A 7,135-nucleotide genomic window follows, 5' to 3' on the forward strand; every position below is an offset into this window, starting at 1 on the left:
CCAACTTCAACAGTCAACAATTCATCACCAATTTTATCTATACCCTCACTACTTCCCTTCTCTACTGTACTATTTTGAAGTAGATCTCGGACATCATACCATTCCATCTGTAAGTATTTCAGAACGTGTCTCTAAAAAAATAAGCATTTTTAATATAACCATATCATTATCACACCTGAAAAATTAATAGTTCTTTAGGGCCAGCCCATTGGCATAGTGGTTAAGTTTGTTTGCTCCACTTCAGCAGTCCAGGGTTCCTGGGTTTGGATCCCAGGCGTGGACCTACACACCACTCATCAAGCCATGCTGTGGCAGCATCCCACATACAAAAATAGAAGAATGTTGGCACAGATGTTAGCTCAGCAACAATCTTCCTCAAGCAAAAAGAGGAAGATAGGCAACATATGTTAGCTCAGGGCCAATCTTCCTCACTAAAAAAAAAAAAAAAAAAGTTCCTTAAATCCATCAGTTAAAATTTGATTATCTTACAATTGTCATAATTTTGTTTACAATTTGAATCTGAACCCACATAAGGTCCCACACTACAATTGGTTGATGTAGCTGGGTGTCTTTTAATCTATAGGTTCCCCCCTCTATCTCTTTTTACCCCCCTTTGCAATTTATTTGTGAAGAAATGAGGTGGTGTGTCCTGAAGAGTTTCTCACCATGTGGGAAGCAGCAGGACAGCTTCCTAGGCTGGGTTATGTTCTTTTGTCAGGAGGCACATCCTTTTGGGCTGAGATACTGGATGCCCTTTGAAGATCGGTCTGATAGGATTTGCGGGTGGTTTAGGTCCCATGGGGGAGGGAAAACAGAGGAGTCAAGGATGACTCTGAGGTTTGGGTCTGAGCAATTGGAAGGATGGAGTCGCCAGCAGACAACTAGATATGTTGAGCAGAAGTTCAGAAGAGGCACTGACTCCAGCCGCAGATCTGAAAGTCATGTCTCGTTCATTCAAAACCTGTTTGAGCTAGGCACTGGGAATCCAAGGGCAGGCGAAACAAATAGTCCCTGGAGCTCAGCGGGGATCTAGTGGGGAAGGCAAAAAGCTGAATAATCACAGCTGCGATGAGTGCCGTGAGGAAGAGCTACGAGGTGCTGCAAGGACATCTAAGGGGGGGTCTAACCTAGTCTGGAAATTCAAGGGAAGTCACCCTTGAGGAAGGAACTTTTGAGGTGAGATCTGAAAGATGAACAGGAGTCCAAGGGGAGAGCGTTTCCAGGTAGAGGGAATGGCAGGTACAGAAGGCTGCTTCTGGAGGGAACACAGTGCTCTGGAAGCAAATGGTGGCCAGAGCGCAAGAGAGATGGATCTGCGGTGAGGTGGAGGGCAGGAGCCAAGCTGAGCAGGGCCTCCCAGGTCGCGCTAAGGATTCGGATCTTATGCTGAGAGCAACAGAAAGCCCTTGAATTGTTTACAGCAGGTTGGGACAAGGAGAGGTGATTTAATCAATTTTGTGAAAAAGTCACCGTGGCAGAAATGTAGAAAATGGTTTGGAGGACAGTAGCAGCCCTGAGTAGAGCACTTAGGAAACTATTGCAGTGGTCCAGGCTGGAGATGATAGTGGCTTGGATTACATGGAGGCGGTGAAGATGGAGAGAAGAGAGAAGGTTTGGGAGCAGGACTTGATATGGAATTAACACGGCAAGTGAGGGCTAGGGAGGGGTCAAACATAAACTTTTGGTTTCAGAATTGTTAAAACTATGGGAATTCAAGATGTCCCCTATGAAGCTTGGCTAGAGAAAGACAGAATCCCAGAAAACATCAGTATTTGAAAGAGGAGTTAAATAAAAGCCTATATAAGAGGCTGAGACAGAGAGGGGGCCAGAGAAGCAAGCAGGAGGAAAGTTGGAGAAGTGGCAACTAGGAAGTCAGAGATGGAGAATATCTCAGAAAGGAGAGACTGGTCAATACTGTCAAGCGAAGATAAAGCCAAGTAAGGAAAGTCTGGAAAGTGCCCTTTTGCTCTCAGTAACTAGAAGGTCACTGCCAGTGGTGTGCTGGGAAAGGCTAACAACCAGCCTGATTTATAGTGTTTGCTGATTTCTGTGGTGCATATACTCCCCCCATGGATGATTTTAAGCTACCAACATGATGTCACTGGATGTGGAGTTTGGAAGAGAGGCACCCAGTCGACTCAAGAGAGCTGGTACCAGCCTGCTCTAGTGATCCAGCTGGTGAGCTTCGCAGAGTGGTTTTAGGTGGCGGTGCAGGTAGAAGCTGAGGGGCGGATGCAAGAGTAGAGGTGGAGACAGTGAGTGAAGACTCTTGTTTCAAGAAGCTGAGTACAAAGGGGAGAAGAAAGATGGAGAAAGGTAGCAACAAGTGTAACCTAAATTTTGGAGACCAGCATTCCACCATGCAGAGTGGAACAAAGGATGAGGAGGCAAGGGAGCTGGGGGTATTGGCGAGAGACTGGTTGTAGCCAAGAAGTATGGAGCCTGGGTTTAATTTAAGGAAGTCCAGACCTCAGTGTCTGATAGACTGACACACGTGGAGGGGTCGGAAATGAAGTGTCTCAGCAAAGGCTAAAGAATCTGTTCTTCAAAGCTCTTTCCCAGCTGTTTTCATATTTGTCCCTCACAACACTTCTGTTGTGGTGGCAGTGATTATCGTCTTCATTTGAAAGCTGTGCACACGGAGGCGTGGAGAAGTCAGGAGGCTTGCCCAGGCTCAGAGAGATGGGACCAACACCTTTTTGTTTGCAGGACACTGTTTTCACCATCACCAACTGACTCCACATTGACTGAGTTATTTTTTGGAGGACTGGGCCCTGGACAGTGACAACTACTGTGCTCTCCCCAACATGAGTGTTTATTAGCTTGAGACTCTAATACTCTCAGAGTCCTAGGTCACTCAATTTTTTTGTTCAACATGTTCTTATATGGCAGTTAATATTCCAAGGCACTGCTCTGAGCATCTAATGAATACTAACTCATTTAATCCTCGTATCAATTCTGTGAGGGAGACATGATTATTGTCTTCTCCATCAAAGTTTAATGTGGTTACTTTTGCCGCACAGGGCCACAGAAGTTAGTGGCTTAAAACAACCATTTATTATTATTTCGCACGGGTCTGTGGTTTGACTAGGATCAGCCGAGCAGGCCTCTCATGCATTTGCAGTCAGACAGCACTGGGGCCAGAGTTGTCGAAAGGCCTGACCACTCTGGGCATCAAAGCAGGCACAACCCAGCCCAGATTCAAGAGGTGGAGGGATGGGCCCTACATCTCAGTCGGGGTGTGGCAGGCACATACAGGGAGGGGAGGAGTTGACGGCAGGCATCTTTAGAGACAAGCTGGAACAAGGGATAATTCCCAGTGAGAAAACCAAGGAACAGAGAAGCTAAAAAACTTACCCAAGGTCATACAGCTGTATGCGGAGAAATGGTTAATCCCAAACAGCTGAGTTCCAGAGCTTGCTGGGAAAGGCAAAGGGACGGGAGCCCAGCTCCTCACAGCAAAGCCGTGGTGGTGAAAACCACAGCATTATTCACAGTGGAACCAGAGAGCTCCTGGAGCTATCTATCAGAGATTTGGGAGAGAGGAAGAAATCCTAAAAATGCTATGAATGGAAAGAAAGGAGGGTACAAATTGGGTGAAATTTCAAAGACTATCTAAACAAGGGTCCTTTTATGTTGGGGTGAAAATATGGTCTTGTGTGGCCCACGACAAATGGAAGACTTCATACTTTTGCTTGTCTCTATCTAATCAGGAAAGAATGGAAATGTGTGTATGCGTGTGTGTGTGTGTGTGTTGTTTTTCCTTATAAGTAATTGAAATCTGAACTTTTAGTCAGTTACTCAAAAGGGTCAGATATGGGGGACCTGTGGCTGGGACTAGGAATTTAGAATGTGAGGTGTAGACCAGCCTCAGAAGGGATCTTCAAGCTCCTTCAGTGCCCCCTGCTGTATAATGTCATAGCCCGGAAAGTCTGGGTCATCGCCTGCTTTATATGCATCCGGCCCACTAAATGGAAGGGCTAGGAAATGACATCTCTACTTCAGAAAGGTTAATTCACTTCACGTGAGCAATGTGATACTGCCAGAGAAAAGCTGACTCACTTCCAAGTGGCCGGTTTCTCTCCTGAACTCTGACAACCTGAGATAGTGTGTAGCTTAGGTTCTGTTCATGTCCAGCTTCTCAGTTTTACTGGACCAAAAGGCCAGGTGCCACATGTGGACTTGGACAACTTCTGTGTAAATGTGGTGCGTGGGAGGAGTGGCAGGCCATTCCCCAGGTCTTTCCAAGTCAGACCCCATAATTTCTGAGGTTTCTCATCCTAAGGACGAAAGGCAAGAACTCTAGGCCACTATTCTTGTCATGTCTCATCTTGATGAGAACCAGCCTCCTCTGCTATTGCTTATACTGAATATGACGATGGCCACTAGGAACTCCTCCCCACTCAGTATCATTCTCAGACCCAGGCAAGAAGGCCCCGCACTGCCCTCGTCCAGGGATCCCCCACTCCATTGGGCAAAGAGTCTGCAGGGCCAACAGGGATGTACCAACCCAGAGTCTCTGCCATCCCCTAGGCCACACTCTGAGTAACCAGGACCTGAGAATTCCCTGCCCACTTCTAGGGTCTGCGTAGGCCTCTTCTCTGCCAGTATCCCTTCCCTTGGTCCCAGGGACAGGTAAGGGGCATCTGTTTGCATGTGATGCAGTTTCAGGGGCCCCATGGGTGTGCACAAGGTCCCCAGCAGTGTGAGAAGGAGCGGGGTAGGAAGGGATGGGAGGAAGACCTGGGCCCGGCACTTCTCATGCTTTCTCACTCCAGCCCGGAAAACCAAAGAAACTGGGAATTCCTAATTCTAGTGCACTGTATTTCTACATCTCAACACAAGAGCAAAGACTGAGTCAGCATCTTCTCAATGGCCATGGACAGAATAGTTGGCTCTAAGCAAAGCTGGATCCAAGGACTCTAGCAAAATTATATTCTCTCTCTCTCTCCCCTCTTCTATCCCTCCCTTTTCTCTCTGCTCTGTTTCCTCTATGTTGGCTTCCCTCTCAGGCTGGTTCTCTCCCTGATGGCAAAGATGGCCATGATGAATGGAATAAAGTTTCCATCCCTCAAAAAACGTCTTCCAAGAGAGCAGAGAAACTTCTAGTAATAACTTATTCTAAACATCAGAGTCTGAATTCAAACCCAAAAATCATTGTCAACACAGAATAATTCTCTGCTAATATAGGTTATGTACCTCCTTCTAGGACATGTTGAGGGAGTCAGTCAGAATGACCACAAACACACAGCATTCAGCTAAAACTTACTGAGCGAGGCACTGTGCCAGATGCCTTAATATTTATTCCTCAGAAGAACCTGGAAAGAAGGTATTGTTTTCACCGATGAATGGATGCAGAAAGGCCCAAGTCCAAGGACTTCTCCATTCTGAGTGGTGAGAATCCGCACAGGAAACGAGAACCCAGTGTGCTGGTAGTTCTTCCACCCAGGATACGGATCGCAGGTGCTCAGCCCACACCCCTTCCTGCTTCCCTTCTCCTCGCACTTGGGCTGTTCAAGCAACGCGCAGCCTGCGCTTCTCACCGCCTTTATCTGACGATTCAACAACTTCTATAGACCAAAGCAAAGACATGAGAGTAGGTGACCCCAGCAATGTGGACATTTCTGAAGATCTTTCTGCTCCAATTTCCAGGAACTCTCATGGTTAAGGGAGATGAATGCTCTGTACTCAATAAAAGTGGAATGCAGGCTAATGCATTTGAATGTGCTAATATATTATGTATGTAAAGAACTAATACATGTACATGGTAATTAAAAAAAAGTTTTTTCCAATAGTACAAAAGGGTACACAGAGAAAAATAAGTTTCCATCTCGTTCTGCCCCCAGGCTTCTCCTTAGTGGCATGCACCGTTGCAGATCTTGGGTAACCCCACAGATATCCTATGCATATCCAAGCACATATGCATGTGTATCTATGAACTTTTATATTTTTATTTCCTTCTTAATTTTTTTTACACAAATGAGAGCACACTACACATAGCATTCAATACTTTAGTTTATTTTAAAATACGTCATGGAGAACCTTCTATGGTGGGGCATATGGCTCTGTCTTATTGTTTTAATGCCTGCATAGTACTCCATTGTATGAATCTCTAACCAGTGTCCTATGGTAGACATTTAAGTTGTTCCAATTTTTTCTTTATTCATGCATTTTAGACAGATTTCTATAACAAAGGTGGTAACAAACAGAAAAACAGTTTTCTGCTTAACTCTCATTTCTCCAGAAAATCCAGTTAACAGACATCTCACTCCATCCTGAAGATTCCTGACAGTTTGGATAAATATAATTCAAATTCTGAGTTCTCAAGCAAAAGTGTTTGGAATTATTTTGCTCTGTATTAAATGCAAACTAGGCAGAAGGGCATCTGTCTTCCAGGTCTTTTTTGTTGAAACAAAATGGGACGTGGGAAGGAAATAGGAGCGTAAGAGAGAACGTAGGGGAGGATGGATGGAAACTGGAACCAGGGAGCAGAGACCTTCTCTCTCTCCACATCACCTCATCGTCTCTGCGTCCCCCTCCTGTCACCTTTGCTCACTTCTCTCTGTGCTGACCGGCCTTCTCTGCCTCTCTCTGTCTGCAGTGGAAGATGCAGGCCAGCCCGATAGGACCTCACAGGCTAAGTGTCCACCAGAGCCTGACTGTCGCCCCTGTGTCCTGACTGCCAGTTTCTGGAAAAGGATATCTGGTTCCCACCCTCCCTCAAGCCCATTGAAGGGATTGGTTCCCCTTGGTCTGTTAGCTCTGGTTAAAGGGACCGAGTCCTGTGAGAATATGGCTGCAGAGGCCCCTCCCTGAAGGCAAACGCAATAATCAGAGAAGGCAGGCAGGCTGGGCGAGGCCCTCAAGTGCCCACCACATGGTCCCACGGGGACAAGAGCTGCTAAGTCAGTAACTCTGCATCAGCATGACTCTCAAGACCTGCCATGATGGCTTCGACTTTGCTGTCCAGAGTCTCCCATTATAGACGTACCCGGCCGGTTACAAAAGGTCTGCCTGGCTTAGAGGTGCGCTCAGGGCTTGTCCTGCAACAGCATTTCCCATGTGTCTGTGGGTGAGAGGACGTGCCAACGTGGAGCGTGTGATTTGGGTAGGTATCTGTAAAGGATGCCTCATC

The sequence above is a fragment of the Equus przewalskii genome, chromosome 15 (genome assembly GCF_037783145.1).
Source record: "Equus przewalskii isolate Varuska chromosome 15, EquPr2, whole genome shotgun sequence".
Taxonomy (NCBI): domain Eukaryota; kingdom Metazoa; phylum Chordata; class Mammalia; order Perissodactyla; family Equidae; genus Equus; species Equus przewalskii.